The 17,748-nt window shown below is 40.9% G+C and overlaps 1 protein-coding gene across 1 annotated transcript in view; it reads right to left on the bottom strand.

Annotated features, from left to right (window-relative positions):
• LOC129733974 (uncharacterized) overlaps positions 1 to 17,748 on the bottom strand; it is a 111,868-nt gene that overhangs the window by 51,855 nt on the left and 42,265 nt on the right. The window contains exon 3 of the mRNA XM_055695630.1: positions 6 to 492. The gene's annotated coding sequence lies outside the window, so the exon portion shown is untranslated. The remainder of the gene's footprint in view (positions 1 to 5; positions 493 to 17,748) is intronic.

The raw sequence follows: 17,748 nt of genomic DNA, 5'->3' as shown, positions 1-17,748 counted from the left end.
CTTACCGTTACGGATGCGCTAGTAAGTGAATAGGCCGAACGGCAGCAGCAGCAACAGCTTCAGTGCTCCACCATCCACAATCCGGGGGCGGTGGCGGTGGCGGCAGCGATTCTCCAAATTTTGTGCAGACGGGCAATTCATATCATCATCATTATCATCGCGTTCATCATCGGTTCTGGATCATATAAATAGCCCGCGCGCATAGATTCAATTCCCACTGGATGGCCACAAACTCCCGCTATTCTTTTGCGAGCATTTTCCGGATAGCCACGCACGCACACACAGACAAATCGGAACGTTTTCTTCGTTTCATTAGAAGCCAGAAAAGAAAAAAAGAGCACCAGGTTTTGATTTTTGTTGGCCTAAAATTCACTTTGCACTTTTGTTGTTTCTGTTGTTGTTGTTGTTATTATTGTTTCTAGCTTATCCCAGAAATAGTTTCCACCGGTTGTAAACTGACAGTAAACCGTCCACTCCACACTCTGTAGTATACTGCAAGAAAATGGAAAGAGAAATAGAAATAAATTTAATCAATTATTCGGTAATGATGCGAATCAAACGACGAAACGAAACGTGAAGAGAGAAGGAAAAAAACCTGTTTACTAGATCGAACCGCGCTGCGGTTCAGGAGAATTCGGTGAAAAGCCTCCAAAAAGGTTAGTGACTTGTCGTTGCGCGCGCGCGAGAAAAACCGCTTACTATGTTCTCACAAATTTTTCACCACACGACGAAGCACGTGTGGCATCACTGTCCGGACAACTCTGTCCGCTGGCAGAAAATGACCATCATCGTTTCGATTAGCCTAGCGTTAGCAACCGCGGAACCGTTGCCGGTTTTTTTTTGCCAATTCGCGCCGGTTGGAGGGGTTGATAGCGCAAGATGCATGCTTCGGTGCGCGGTTGGCGACGACGGTGTGCTTTCACACTTAGCGGCTTCTTAGCCGGTGTGTAGAAATTCTTGGGCTGTCATGCTCTATTTGTCGCGGCAATTAGCATATTACGCTCAGTGGGTGGTGCAGCCTTTATCAGCTGAAGGCATGAAAGTTTTCTACGTCATGTTGTATTAGAACTTAATTATTAATAATCACGCGGCGGAGGCGCTCAAACAAGGCCGCCTACTGTGGTGGGGTCTTCGATAATCATGTTTCGATTTTTTTTTCATACACTTTATCGTATTGGACAGTGTGTAACAGCTGCGAAAAAAAATCTGATGTGCTGAGGTGCTGCAGTTTCGTCATAACTTTAGTTTTACGGGACTTGTCATAACCTTAAAACTATCTATAATATTTGACGATCAACTCACACAATATGTGGAAACCTTCGTTAGAGTATTTTAAACTGTTCCGTAGTCTGCTCAATTATTGGGGATTCTGAATCCCCGCTGCTAAATGTAAAAGATCTCATCCAACTGGCCGTTCTAAATAGCTTCTTTCTGGCGTTTTTCAAAAACCAGTTTCAGGTCCATCCGTTCGTTAGCTTATTCTCAAATCCAAAATAAGTGATGTTCTAAAACGACGAGAAGAACGTCTGACAGTCGACTGGAGACCGGCAAGTGGCATAAAAACAAAACTACCTTCAAACCGTAAAACGTAGCTATCATCGAGAGACGCGGTGAAAATTCTAGTTCAGGCAGTTTCCAGAAATAAATTGTTCCGGACCATAACGCGAGATAAATTTTGGGGGTCAAAGACACGCTCAAGAAAGTTTCACGAGAATTTACCAATGCGCCTGCGAGATCGTTTTCTGGCCGATAATTTCATAACTCGTTCAATTTTATCGCTTGACATTACGTTCTACTAATGTTTTTGGTGAGATGTGTGAAACAAAAGCATCCGATAAAACTCGGATTATGGTTCATCTCTCAGCGACTTTTTATAAACCTCAAGCAGCTCAAGTCTGATGGATGACATAACGGAACTTCCTACCGCGATGCTTACGCCTACGCTTTCCAGAACAGAGCGTCGAAGCGAACTAAGCAAGATGTCACCAAGATGACCACAGTCAGTAAGACTCATAATTTTCCTTCTTTTACGACTGACCGACCAACCGACCGAATGGAAAGTTGTAGTGTGTCGCTTTCCCATCGTTGGACTTTAGATATCTTGGCTTTGACATAATGGCCTCCTCTTGACTAATGCGGCTTCCGAAAGAGCGCAAAGTAAACAGAAACTAATCTGCGAACTTATGTTCGAGAAAAAAAACTATTGTCAAGTGATGGAGAAGAACGCTAATCGTTGGTAATGTTTAGTCTTATAACACTAATCGTAGCTATGATTTGTTTTTTTTTTATTTAACTGCAAACTCATAAAGCAAATGATGATGTTGATGATGCTATTATAGTGAGATCTGAGAGGTGAGACCAACCCTGGATGACGATTGTACAGGAGAGAAAATATTTTTCGCAGTGACAGCTGAAAGTAATCGCAGTAGCCATAGTCATATTTTTCGACAAACTTATTGTCCAGTCATCATCATATGAGCCGTTGAGAGCAAAAGTGGTACATGTGCCATTAAGTAAATTTTTCAGGAGACGCGGTAAACGAAAATACACAAATAGTAAATTATTTCCAACAATTTTTTTCAACACAACTGCACTAAATCATTGCTGGAAAGGTTTCAAAAGACGGTACATGAAAGCATAACGAGTTCTGGTTGAGAAACTCACACAAACTTCCATGGGAAAACATGTACCACTTTTGTTCTATGGGAAAAATAATGACAACCCGAAAACGTTGAGAACAAAAGTGGTATATGTCCAGTGTGAGCATGAAGGATGCATTGTGGCTCTCTAATCTTGGGACGTAGAACATTCATGTCTTCAGCATAGTTGTCCAAGTGATTGAGTACTATAGAATGATGATCTGTTTGTTGAGGAATTCTGTCTCTTCGTGGCGCTGGTGTATATGTATTTGGTAACAGCATACGAGTTAATACTGAAATAGGAAAATGCTTTCTGTTACAAAATAGTCAAGGGTACACTAGCACCACGTAGTGAGAAAATTCCAAAGCAGACAGATCTTCATCTGAAAGTACTCAATCACTTGACCAACTTTGCTGAAGACATGATTGTTTTATATCCTAAGATTCTCGACTTACAATTCATCTAACATGCACAGACTGGACATGTAACACTTTTGCTCTCAACGAAATGGTGATTATGGTAATTACCAAAAATTGTGTTGGCTATAATTTTGGTTTAGGTTATTAGATCTCGGTTTTTCTTGGATATTCTAGAACATTATTGCGTGCTGCATCAATTTATGCAAAAAACCCAAAAAGTGTAAAAATGGCACATGTACCACTTTTGCTCTCAACGGCTCATATCACAACACACGGGGAGAGAGTGTTTCCCTTTTGGATCGCCATTCGTCTTTGTTTGTACACAGAGATCGTGCACCTTTCTTTTGGCCGTTGTTCGCCCCGGGCCATTATCACTGCCATGCAGATAAATTAAGCCCAAAAAGATTACGTGGTTGGTCGCGGCAAGGAGGTCGAAATGTTTATCATTGATTTCGGTTCTGCCTTTTGTGTGTTATATAAATCAGAAACGACCACCCTGCCTGCCGGTGGATGGTGGATGGACCTCGCGCTCCACTTGACCTAGCAGCTTGCAGTTGCCAAAAATCACAATGTGGTAAGTATGAAATCAAATCGGATAATTCATCATGACATAATCCCCATCTCGTCAGAGATCGCAACTCTCCTTACCGCCAATTAATCAAATTCCTTCGCAACGAAAACAGCAACAACAGCGCACAAACGATTTGTTGGTGTGTTTTGTCTAAGCGGGAAACCTTCCTAGGTATCGTCATTCAGCTGATTAGTGGAGAGGCCTCTCGATTAATCAACCGAACCGAGTGGAGATATTTCGTAACACGCATAGCCTTCCCGAATGGAGGTTTCATAATCACTACTGCCTGCTGAAACCTAAAAGGTGAGAAGCCTTGACTAAGCGGTTTCCTTTCGACGACGAAAGCGGAAATCGATAAACAGACACAGGCTTCGAAATGACACTACCAATTAGAGTACGCGAGGCCCTCCCTTCGAGCTTTACAGCAGGGAGTATCATAAGAGGGAAACTGCCATAATCAGGCCCTCCTGAAGTGGCACTTTCATTCTCGACTCGGTCGATCACCGACCGACCGGCAACAGGGCGTGTGTAAATAGCAACCGCCGTTGGCCGAAAATGGTACAGATTTCACCCGGTAAGTGGTTAGTTAACACATATCTCCCGGGTGCGGACGCTCCGTGGGACTCTCGATTACTTAGCCCTCCATGCTCTGCCAGTAATAGCACATGTGAAAGCAAAACAAATGGCCTCGCGGTGCGGTGAAGTTGCGGATGCGGATGAGGATTGCGAGACTGCGATATTGTTTGTAGTCGCTTGCAAGTAGGGAGAAATTTTTTTTTTATTTCGGAGGGAAATGAAATCCCCTTGACGAATGTGAGTGCACTTGGGGTTGTAGATTATGTTAAGTTGATAGTGGATAAGTTGTTTATGCCTGCGCGATGTTTGTGATTGTTTTGCAAACAAATGTGTTTGCTTGGTAAGCAAGATTGTGACATCAGTTTCGGATGGTACTGAAAGACAGTCGAGTTATTTTTCGAGATGAGATGGAGATGTTTCCGACATCCCTGACACAGATGAGCTGGCTGGATGAAATTGTTTTTTTAAGTTTCCTATGACAGAGTGCAGAGTGGTTCTTTCACACCAGTCAAAGACAAGTTTCCAGATTGATATGGTTATTGTGAGAAAGAAGGTGTAAGATTGAAGTTTATCAGCTTCGAAAGTATCGAAACAAATTGAGAGCGAGTTATCATGTGAAATTCATGTGACACCTCAAATAATGCGAAGTCGGTTTCATGAACAAGGTTTAAAGAGTAGAAAAGTGTTGGTTATCGGCTTGGAGTTGCGAAAAAAAAAACACTTCGAAAGTCCAGAACGAGCGAAAACAAGATATATAAAAGTCAGAATGCCGAAAATGCTTTGAAGGCCAGAAAATTCTGAAACACACAAAAATCGGACCCAAATTTAGCCAGAACGGCTAAAATACTCTTCTAAACGACAAAAAAAATATCCAAAAATACAAGCAGAATTGCGCTTTTAAGAGAAGAATGCCATACGAACTTAAAATGATGAAAAAGCATTAGTGAAATAAGTATAGACCAAAAACGAAACCTCAAATTGAGTTCAGAACTACGATAAAATCTCTGTACACACTTAATATTTATTGCCGGGTCTCGGTAATTTATTGCCGAGAACGGCACCACTGAGTTCTCTGTTAAAAAAAATAACAGCTTTCACATTTTTTCGTAACTATCGGTTAACCAAACTGAAATTTCGGCACAAAATATTCGAAATCCGAGATTTACCGATTACCGATACCCGGCAAAAAATTGAAATGTGTAGAAGCCAAAAACCCAAAGGTTTTAAATTTAATTTAGAATAGGAAAAATGACGCTTATGGAACCCATAAAAAGCCAGAAGAAAAAAGGAATTCACATTGCCCTGAGAATTTCGGAATAAACGCCAATAAAAAAAACCGTCTTTGAAGATCAGAAATGAGATTGAATTCAGCTTAGATTTAAGAAAAACTTAACAGAAATGGCAATTACATTCTAATTGAAATAAAGAGAAAAACGCTTCAAAAGTAAGAGCATTCCAAATTAGGCAAAAAATTATCCTAAGTTGAGTTCAGAACGACAAAACATTTGCAAATGCTAGCACAGACCAAAAAGTTATCTCAAAATTAGCTTAGAATAGTGAAAGAACTTTTCTTATAGAAAAGAGAACAATCTAAGAGAAAATAGAACATAATCCCAAACTGTGCTCGGAATGCAAAAAAATGAGCTCAGAAAAAATTAAATGACGGCAAATAATTTCGAAACAGGCCAACAAAATGTTCCGAAACTATGTATAAGATGATGAGGAAATGCTTCTCGAGACAAAATAAATTAGAGCCAAAAATGACAAAAAACGCCCCATTTGGAAAATCCCAAACAACAAAATTATTCAAGGCCAAAAAAAAACTTATGGTTCGCTTCTAACCACCAGAATAAATGACGATCGAAGAAGGAAATGACCTTCACAATCACCTGACACGCTCGAATTTGTGCCGAAGGGTGTCGCGCTGTCAAGGCTGGCATTAGCGACAGCTTGAAAGAACGTTTTGCATCGCATGTGTGCGCTGTCGTTAGTGGCTGTCGGGTTGTGTACCGCACGTATGAGGAACAGGAAGAGCTGTGTAATACAATGAGAGCCGAGTTAGTTTAAAATTTGCTGTCACGGAAAGAGATTTCAATTAGGCTCAATTAAGCTCAGCACGACAAGAACACGCATTTGAGGTTAAATTATACGAAACTTCTTCGGGCCATAAAAAATAAGTTAGGCTGATAATAGTGAAGAGCACTCTTAAATGGCCAGAAAGGCCAATAAAAAATAAAATATGCTCGGAATAACGCAGGGACGTTTCGAAGGGCCGGAATGAATACGATCCCAAATCAAGGCCTCAGGATGGCTCAGAATTTTTGTGTTGATGAGTCGCAAATACAAATTTTAGTAAGAAGGAGATTCAAAGTATACATCAAAGCTGGTATTGGAATAGTTTACCGAAAAGAAACCTGTAGGTCATGACTGGATTTGTCTCCTGACTTTAATCCAAAAAGTCTATTCAAAGAATAAAATTCAAGAACAGAAACCAACAAGCATTCAGCAATTTTGGGAAGTAACGAAGTTCCTAGAGTTCTTTGTTACATTTTGCAGAAACTATCAAAATTCTTGAACAGGTATTTTAAAAGTATGTTAAAGTAGTTTCTTTCAACTATTAGGCCCGTTTTTAAACATTCCACAAGACGAGCTGCCAATTTATAGGCAAAATACGAAGAATGCACAATGTAGATGAACTCAGCTCGCTTAAAAAATCGCTTCTCGGTCAAATTTTTCTCCTAATTTTTTCACATTTTCCCTAATTTCCGTGATGATTTACTGTATTTCCAGGTTTACGCTACCAGCACAAATATTAACAAAAGAGGTGAGTGCCTGTTAGAATTCAACTAATAACATTGATATTTTTATTAAACAAAAATTGAGGATATTCAAAATTTAGAGTCTTCATCCAAGCTCATAATATACAACCTCCTTAATGCTCCTATTGAAAGCAGTCCATGGAACAGTCCCTGACTGAGTACAGTCAGGTTTTTTTACGCGGTTTTATTATACGCGGTTTTTTTACGAGGTTTTTTTTTACACGGATTTTTGAATTAACGCGGTTTTTTACGCTGATTTTTGAATTAAAGCGGTTTTTTTTTACGCGATACCGCGCTAATTCAAAAAATTTTTTAAGAAATTCCGAATTAACGTGGGTTTGGAACCAAAAACGTTTAATTGTTTATCTAGTAAGAGACATAGTCCAAAAAATACTCTCCGCCCACCGAAAGATCCGGAATGACCGTCAAAGAGGACAATTAAATACTGTATTAAATACTGGCTCTAGAGTGTCTCGGGTTTTTTCTAAAGCCCTTCTTGCTGGACTACTCTACGCGGATTTTTTAACAAACGTGGTTTTCTTTACGCGGATTTGTGAATTAACGCGGTTTTTTTTACGCGGTTTTTTTACGACTGTATAATAGGAAAATCAGGAAATCAGAAAGACAGTTTGAACTCTAGGGCAAAACCTGTGTTTACCAGTGTAGTCTAGTCATTCCCATGGCTGATGTTCTATCAACAATTACAGGGTTGATTGCTCGAATATGGCAGTATAGAAGCTTAGGGTTTGGTCTGGAAAAAAGGTTTTTTTTCGTGCAAAACTCTAACACTAAGTCATGTAGGTCAAACAACGGTTTTTTTTTATAACAAAGACTGGAATGCGCGGTACGACACTTCGAAAAGCCCTAGACTAATTAGCTTAGCGTCCGTTCTTTTTAAAATCGGGAAAAAACTATATGTATACGACTCGTTGGACAACCGAAAAAAGAGTAGGGTTTCTGTTCATAGATCTGTAAAAAGCAATCAACCACGAAATGGTAGTTGATGAACTGAAAGCTTACTGAATAAGAGGAATAGCTAAATCACTAATAAGGAGCTATTTTCGAACAGACTCCAGTTCGTATCAAGTGGAAACTTCGAAAGCTCTTTCGGGGTTGTGTCGCCTAGGGTCCCCAAGGTAGTAACTTGGGGCCAATTCGTCAATCTTCTATCAAGGAACTGAGTGCACTGCTATCCAGCTCCAAATCGAACAGGGCTTTCTTTTTCTGCATGACTACTTTCAGACTAATTTGATGTCAATGAAATTATCGAAAACCAAGTATATGCTGATTCATCCGTTCCGCGGAGAGCTCACGGTTTGTAAGCCAATTACAATTGCCAACCGTGTCATTGAAGTAAGCTATGAATACGGATTTCTCGGCTTAACACTAGACAGTAGGATGAACTGGAAGGCCCATTCAAGTCTATCAAGTGAAAGCTATCATCACTCTGTGGTATACTAAGTAAGGTTTCATCATTTTTGCCTATGGCGGCTATTGTACTTCCCACTAATCCACTCACGACTCCAGTGCATCGTGGGGACTCGTTTGCAAATCTTCTCAACGAGAGCTACAAGTGTTACAAAACAGAAGCTTAAAAACCGTGTTCCGGAGACCTCATATGTATCCCACTCATCTGCTATACGCAGATCCTAGGGTCAAAATGTTGATCTACTTGCGAAATAATATCACTGTGTCCGTCCTTGTCATAAGAACAATGCACGTGAACCGCTCAAGCAGAAAACCAGGTCACCTGTATCTGCCACGATTCAATACGACGTATTGAATGAATGGTTAAGTATCTCAAATTGATGAATACAACAACAAGTTCGTGTAGTAAAAACTACAGAAAAGTTACGGCGGATTGTATCACGAGATAAAATAAAATCAAACACGGAAGCTACCTTTTTAAAAACTCGCTGTATACCGACCAAAGCGCTGTTTTGTCCGCAGTTGGTGCGTTGAAAACGGACGTACGGTAAGATTAATTGCTCTCAAAAAAAAAAAAAAAAACAATCGATTTTCCCCTGCAACGTATTGGTGGCAAACAAGGTCATTGGGATATTTCTTCGCACTTGGAGAGCTTCCAAGGAGACTAATCGGCAACGGTTCCAATAAGCGAAACCGATTCTGCCGGGGTAGACGACGGAGAGCAAAGTGTAAGAAGCGGCGTTGATCTGATTCAATCCTTACCATCCTGTTTTGATAATATGGATGCCAGACAAGGAAGGAAAGTTTAGTTGGGTATCCAAGATAACGCCGAGGTCCTCTACACGTTGGACTTCGATACCACAGAGCGTGTCAAACTGCCGCTGGAGGTAGATTGCATCCACCATCGAACGGTTTTTCATCAATATCTTCAAATCGTCAACAGAAGACAAAAGAGGGCCTTCAAGTAAATATTTCACATCATTGAAGTACAACAGGGAGATCAACGGTCCCAAGTAACTGCCTTGCGGGACTTCTGCGAGGCCAAAAAAGCTTTAGCTTGCGCATCATCTTTCGTTACAATCAGTTCACAACCGACAAGGTAGAAACAGCACCAATGCAACACACTCCCGTAGTACCGAGTCTTTCGAGTTTAGCAATCTGATTGGCTTCAAATGTCAAACTCCGCGAAAAATCGGTATAGATGACGTCCGTTTGAGCGCGATCCGCTTTCCGCAACTTATAACGTAAAACACAGTAGGTTTGTATTAGTTGATCTACCAGAGACAAATCCATGTTCATCATCAGTCAGGTATTGTTTGCAGTGAAAACCATCTCGGTAGAAATTCACATCCTTCCTGTCTCTTTTTTTTTTGGACGAGAAACATGTAGGCTAAGGTGACCAGACGTCCCGCATTTCGCGGGACGGTCCCGCTTTTTAACAAAATGTCCCGCGAAATGTCCCGCGAAATGTCCCGCGTTCATCTTAAGTGTTATACGCGCCTTTGAAAAGTTCCGCGGTTTCAAAATATTGAACCACCAGATGTCTCATATTTTCTATGAGACGCATATAGGAGTCCTTCAAGTAAAAACGTGATCAAAAGTCAAAAAAGCAAAAGTTTATTAACCATGATCTGCATGGTCTTATTATGAAGTGTGATACCTATTGAATCTTTTGAAAGGTCATGAGCGTCCAGAAGTATTGTTAACCTTTGCTACAGCTGGTTGAAATCGATAAAATTTTAGTTGTCTGTTGATGCATTCGATGCTCCCGTACCGTTCACTGTTTTTCAAAACAATCAAGTGCAACGTAGTGTTTTATGTTTTATGTAATAAATGAGTGTTTTGAGACATTTTCAACAGGTTGCTAATGGATTTGGATCCTTTGATTATGAGCTCTAGGCCAAAATCCAAAAAAACGGCCATTTTTTTGAAGTAGAATACTTCTCTCAAGAAGTTCGGCTACATAGGGATGTGAAATGAAAATCTAAAACCGAAAAAAGTGAAAAATATGTCCAATTTCAAATGCTAATAAATCGGTTAGTATTCGATGGATTTCCTTCGTTCTTGCAGCAATAGATTGGAAAATCTTCTAAGATTCATCCCTAAAGAAGATAATTGTAATTTTATTATTCGCACTATTGTACTATTGAAAGTAGTCAAACCTTGTCAAAACGAAAAATTCAACCTCTGATTGGTCGTTATATGATTGTTATATGATTGATTATTCTCCCGTGTTGGGGCAGCGTGAAGATTGCCATCAGGAAATCCAATTTTGAACATCAAAATGCCTTTTTCAAGGCAAATAAACAAGTCATTGAACGTTAATAATTTTTTGACAACGTAAGCAAGCATTCTGTGTTGGATCCTAGCAATTTAAATCTGTCGCGCCCGTCTAATTCACTGAATGTGAAAGAGCTTCCACAGTGCATGTTGTCCGTGTATCTTAATTGCCTCCATGTTAGGGCAGCTCAAAGGTTGCGATCAGGAACCGATTTTGAACCGCAAAATGCCTTTTCAAGGCAAATAAACAAGTAATTGAAGGAGAATAATTTTCTGGCATCAACATAAGCGGACATTCTGTGCGGGATGCAATCAAATTCTGTTGTAGTTGTCTAATTTTTACTTTGTTTAGTAAACGCCCCACGGCAGGGGCAGCGCAAAGGCTGCGATCAGCATAACCGACTTTGAATAACAAACTGCCCTGTTAGAACGCATTCACAAAAGCAGTTAGTTAGACTATGCAGAGGTAATATGAAGTCGATTCAATTAATCAGCATGAACAGAATTTGGTTGTCTCCCAACTGCCAAGTGCAACACGCAACAGCGAGCAAACGAAATCGTTTGATGTTACAAATCGCAATAAGATACGGGTTAAAACCGTTGCGTGTGTGAGAGCACCATCGGTGTTTATTCGCTGGATACAAAAATCATATGCGAGTTGTGAAATAATTTGTCTGAAAACATTACGGAATGGAACAACTGAACTGAAAGGCGTGGCCTATTTCGTAGCACCCTTCGACTATAAAAGAGTGTTTCTGGGAAAACTAGCTACATTCATTAGTCGGAAGGTGAGCTGGATGGACCTCCGGGTTGCGCCTGTGGCTGCCGTCAAATTAAACAAATCACTTGCCCTGTGGTTGGTTACCACGTCCCAGGCCTTTGCCTGAGAACGAACGCCAACGCGAGCGGTCGGGCGAGATTTTTGCCGTACATCAGCCGGCACTTCCTCTAATGAAAAAGTTGGATCATTTTGTTCAGAAGAATATTACTGTCGGTAATATTACAGAGATGCGATTGCATTATATCCGATTTGGAATTGAACAATTGTTCTTTTGAGGACAAACAAAACTACTCTTCAAATTAAGTTGGAGAGTTAATAGTTTTGGGTACCAGTAGCAGTATGGTAACAGCCTTAGCGGTAGGTGCTGCCGGTACTTCCATGAGGCGGATGTTACAAGGAAGTAAATGGAAGCAGCACGGCGAAACAGTTCGGGTGTGCTTAGACGCGCGTCATTTTTCGTTGTTGATATTATTCCCCACATGAAACTTACGATAGCGGCGGTATTAGCGGTAGATGCATTTGCCAACACTTACTCCAGTAAATCCGTGCCTAATTTTCAATGTGAAAACACCTTTCTATTGTGTTGGCCGTGCGCTTTAGGCCTCTGCCAGGCTAAACGCGAAAAGCGGCGCGAACCGATTCGCCCAGCCGAAGGTTAATGTACAGCCGTAAGTAGAGCTGTGTAAAAGTATTCTACTTCAACCTTGCGGTCGTGGCTTTGCACACAACCCTCCTGTGATTTTTCGTCTGAAGCAATGCAAATGTTGCGAGTGAAATGTTCGTACACGGACAATGATGATCAAACTAGGGACTCTTCAGATTCTTTTGAGTACTCAGATTGATTAATGAACGAATAATAGTTATGTTTCATTCATAATGGTTCAGTCATTTATTGTCGACAAAAAAAATTACATTGAATCTGAACTAGGGTATGTTTATTTTTTTTTATGTTTATGTAGGGAACATATTCTAAGCAGCTTTAGGAACCGCCCGTGTATTCAGACGAAATACTCGAAATGTGTTGGGTGAAACTCAAACAGTAGTATATCAATCTGTTTTCTATCGTTTTCTCTTTCAGAACTTGTTTTCAGATTGTAAAATTAAGTTAGCAAACTTTAACAATCATCAATCAAAGTTACCATTCGAGGGACACTATTCCAATCACCCCGAACCTATTTTAAGCAGTTTTCATCTGTTTCGCAGGCATTTTTTTTTCAGCACCCGAAGTGGCTCCTGAATGGCTGCAATATAGGTCGATTTGTTCCAATTGCAATAGTTCACTGATTTCTTTGTGATTAACGGTATTTCTTATATTCGTAAGACAGCTAGATAATCAAAGTTTTCGTTTCCATAATTGAAATTGTCGATATTGATCAAAATGCAAATATTTGAGGCCTGTTTTCTTCGACTGATTAAAATAGGCGCTACTGCTTAAGCCGTTTGCTACCCTACATCATCTGAATAGTAACAAATTAATCAAAGATGAATTATTCCATGAAAATTTTCAGTCACAACTAATAATTATACAATATTTTCGATTCATGATACATTTTTAGTCCGAAAACCTTCAAAATAGTTCTGACCAGGTTCGATGTTCAAAGTGCTCAACTGTGGCACGGTTGTCGGTATCGAACTTTTAAATGCCAAATGTCTTAAAAATACATGAAACGTCGGGATCTGGTGTTATCCTGATAAAACGACTTCGTGGGACTTAGAAATTCCCGAGTTGGGCCAACGGAGAGTTTTCCAGCCCAAAAATTTCCTCGAAAAAAGCCCAGAAAGTCAATTTTTCGATTTTTTAGATAACATCAGTTCCTGCTGTATTTGCATTTTTAAAACATTGGACATTAAAAAATTCGATACCGACAACCGTCCCAGTTACAGTTTGATATCGGAATGAACATTTTATGAACTTTATCAGTTAAAATAGGGAAACTTGGGCCGCTTTGAGGCATAACTTTTCGAAGTCCAATTGTGTTGTATGAGAAAATTGTTCAAGAAAATTGTTCATACGAATCTTTTGAATCTTACTGCACAACGAAATTCAAACATCAAATTTTTCCACCACCAATGATCATCTCGAAGAAAAGTATTCAAACCAAACCACACAACCCTCTCCCCCTCGTCTAAGAATTGAATTGGTGTCCGGCGCTTAAGCCCTAACTGTCTGGTCACTTTAATGTAGGCAGTTTTCCACACCGAGGGAAATACCCCACTTGAAAGTGGCAGGTCAAAGACGAGCTGAAGAGGGGCTATAAGATAACAATATAACGTTGAAACGACGAACTCAGTAAGCGATTTCTTTGCAAACTCTCAGGTAAGTTGATGCGTTTTAGTAATGGCTACGGGCACCAAAATTCACAAGAATGGTTAGCTATTTCGAGCTTTGGGGAGGCACTTTTTTCGCTTTTGTCGACTAATGTTGTCAAAGTGCTTTTTGAAGAATGAAACCCTTAGTGGATTTAGCTTGGTTACTGTCCCTCTTGAGATCCCTTTTGATTATAGCTCAGTGTTCTTCAATGGACTGCAGTTTTGGGCAGTTTAGTGGGTTTTACTAAACTTCTATGCAGTGGTAAAGTGGCAGTGGCATAGTGAATAGACGTTAGATCCAGTAAAAACAATGGAGGAGTTGTGTGCTTCAGGTGAATTGGAAGTAGACGTTTTAAAAATACAACTATTTATAGTTTCCACGGTTAATTGAGAATTCGCGTAAGTGCGAACAGCCTTAAAAATCTCTTTTACATCTCAAACAGAATACAAAGAGTTGCTCCAACTCATGCACTTATTTTAACAGTTATCAGCTGTGTTGCCAGAACAAGCATTTCGTGTACACACTGGAGTAACATTCTACATTGTCTAATTTATAAAATGAACATTCCATAATACAAAAATAAACTGCCCCTAGTTTTATTATATATTTTTCGTAAGACAGTTAAAAATTGATGAATCGCAGTCGACGAGGTGCTAAATTTTCACCACCAACCCGCCCAGAGCAAATAAAAAAAAACAATAATAAATTCCAAGAAGAAGCACCGTACCACCCCCGCTAAACCACTTCCTTTTCCTCGGCTGCCAATTCGGACAAGAGAAGAAACATGCGCATTTTAAATTTTTCGCGCACTGGAATTCGCTTGTTGCAGCAGCGCGTTGTTTGTTTGCGCGGGTTTTTCCGATTCCCGTGAAAAACCTGCAACAAGCAAGGCTACTTCCAGCTTTCCATGTTGTTGTCGAAAGCCGCACAACAGTTTGCTAGAGGCAATACAAAAAAAAAAGAAAAAAGGAAAAACAACAACTCCGTACAACATTCACCGGCTACAACAGCAACAACAGCAGTGCCATGTTTTTGCTGATTTTTTCGAGGAAAGTGATGAAACTGGTTCCCGGCGGCGTGAAGCTTAACTTATGAAAAAAGATAACTGTCAAACTCCGTACGGCAGGGCGGCAGTGAGCGAGGAGGAGAAGGTACCGCATCGCATTTTTAATAAGTATATGCAGTGTCTGCCTCCCTGCCCTAGCCGCGACCCCCTTTCTTCCGGCTGTGTTCTCCATTATTTTTGAGAAGACTAGCGGACAGCGCAGCTTTGATTACTAACCTGTGTGATGCTAAATTATTTATGAACGTTGTGTTAACTAGTCTGTGAACGATGTTAAGTTCATTTTTGGGACCAAGTGTGATTTATTGAACTGTTCAGCATGGGTTCAAAGTGCTGTGCAAATTATATCGACATTGGACAGTCGAGTGCGCATCTCTATGTGTGGCTTTCCTTGCAATAATGGGGCCAATGAAAAGCACGCGACCGAAAAACCAATTATTGTGAAGTTAGGCAATGAACAATTAAAAATCAAATAAAATCAAGTCCAAGTAAACACTGGAGAAGACAACTGCGGTCTGGCAACAAGTGAGTGTGCGATTCTTCTAAAAAAAAAAAAAAAAAAGAGAAAAACAAACCCAAACCGGGCGCCCAACAAGCGGAAAGAAGGTCGACAAGTGCCGCAAACAAAACCGAACCAAAGCAGGCGGCTTTTGCCTATCTGCCTAGCTGTTTACTACCGCTCCACACGGGTAAAGTGTGTAATATCGTGCAGTGATTTAGTGTTTGTTCCATTGATTGTAATGAAAACGATCAAAAAGAGTTCCCCAGCCAGGCCCCCCTCGCCACACTCCGCTAACCAGTCTAACAAACAAGTGAGACTTCAATATTTGCTTGCCAGCAGCGCTCAAAGGTTCCCATTAACTCTCAACTGCACAAGGTTTCGCTCTATCTTTCGCGCTTGGGTATGTTTTTTTTGTTTTCCTAATACGGGTAAGGCTTTGTACCTCACGGTATCTAGTCGAGTCGAGTCGAGGCCCATATGCATATAATCTAATATGAATGTTTTTGAACGAGTTCAAACATGGCATCCCAGTTTCGAGTCGAAATCCGAACCGAAACGCGCTGCAGGCTTGCAACCAGACAAGTGGAAAAACATTGCGTAAGATCCGCTTTGAAAATATGCGCAAGATCTCCGCTTCTATCTTGCAGTTTTGGAGAACAATAGAATTCCGTGGCCGCAGCGGACAGCCGCAGCTGCAATGGCCCTTCGCGAACAAAGGGTCGCTTGTCAAAATAATGACTCAAATGGAAGTATAACTCTGCATTGGTTGATGTTTTTCTGACACGAAAAATTCTATTAAAAATTCATTCTCAGAAATGTTGGTTTAAATTTGAAGTTTTATTATGACCTGAATTGCTTTTCTGAGGGTCATCCGAAAAGTTTTGTCCATAAGAGGTTCGAAAACGAAGTAATAGTATTGCTAAACTGGCACCATTGCCATATAAACGACTAAAAATACGGGTTACGAAATGTGCACTTTGCTGAAAGTGACAAATTCCAATCGGAAAGATCATGAAAACTTCGTCAAACAATCGTCTGGCAGAATTTTTCATGTTCCGGCTGTGGTTGAAAAACTGTCGTCCCCGTACCGACCTCTGGCACAACATTCGTCGAGTGCAGTCAAGCCGGTCTCCGGCCCCGGTTGACGTTCTCCAATTTGTTCTTCTTCCTGTGGGTAATTTAGCCAGTTCGAGCTGGGTAGTTTTTGTGGTTTCTTATTTCCGCGCAGAGTGCTAAGTTCGTTGAACTCCCCAACAACTTGTTGTTTGTTGGAAAGAATTCCAACGGGGCTCACTAAATTGATTAATCGGCGGATGCAATGATCTTCAAACAACTTTTACTATCTCCAACTTTTACAAATCGATCGTGCAGTGCTGAAACAAGGCATGCAAATTCCACATGTTGCTTCTCCACAGCGGCACGTGCAAGTTGAACATCTGCTGAGACACAACAACAGGACAGCAGCAGAAGCAGCAAATCAGCCACGGACAATTGAATCGTTTAAAAACACCAATCACCTTCACACCACACCACACCATCATAGGCCGGACCGAGCAAACGCTTTCCCAATGCAGGGGGGGACAACGATCGTCAATGACCGATCGCCCGAACGCCACCATGGACATGCACAGGAAAGTCATTGAAATTTATCGACGACAGTCGGTTGTCTTACCGGCTACGATTTTTCTCAATTTAGCCTACCCTCCTCCGTCCTGTTGTCTGCGCGGACTGCGAAGTAAAGTGCAGACAAACTTTTACTTTCACTCCGGGGACGGAGCGGAGACTTCGACGACAAACGGCAAAGACAACGAACGACACGCCGTCGTCCGTTCGATAGGCTGGGATAGCGACCAATTTGGCCATTCATCAAATTTGTAGCGTTTAACTTCACTACTGGTCCGGAGTGGAAATGAAAACCCACCCATCGTAGTAGCCCGTCTGTGTTTACAATCGATGTCGCCGCCGCCGGGTTGCCACACGAAATTACTTTCGATTTTCTGGTGCCTGCTGTTGTCTTATAAGTAAAATATGCCTCATTGTTTCCGTTTAGCGTGTAATTATTAGTGGCGCTTTTCAGCGATAAATCTTCGGGTGAAAATATTGATTTTCTAACGTCGAACGTCGAAAATCTACGAGCGGTCATTGACAAGACAATTGCATGTTCGTTGTGGGTTCAAGTTCAGTTGCAATAAAACATTGAACAATCATGGAAATAAATCACAACATTTTTCTCTCTCTCACTGTCAAATGCATCGATGTGGAATGCGCGCGCGACCGGGTGCCCTCCATGATCAGTCAGTTAAATCGGAGCGGTCGCATTTGACCAGCAGCCAACAAAAGCCGAATGACAATGATGAC

This window comes from Wyeomyia smithii, chromosome 1 (genome assembly GCF_029784165.1).
Source record: "Wyeomyia smithii strain HCP4-BCI-WySm-NY-G18 chromosome 1, ASM2978416v1, whole genome shotgun sequence".
Classification (NCBI taxonomy): domain Eukaryota; kingdom Metazoa; phylum Arthropoda; class Insecta; order Diptera; family Culicidae; genus Wyeomyia; species Wyeomyia smithii.
The sequence above is the reverse complement of the archived record's forward strand: the minus strand, read 5'-3'. Positions and strand labels throughout refer to the sequence as shown.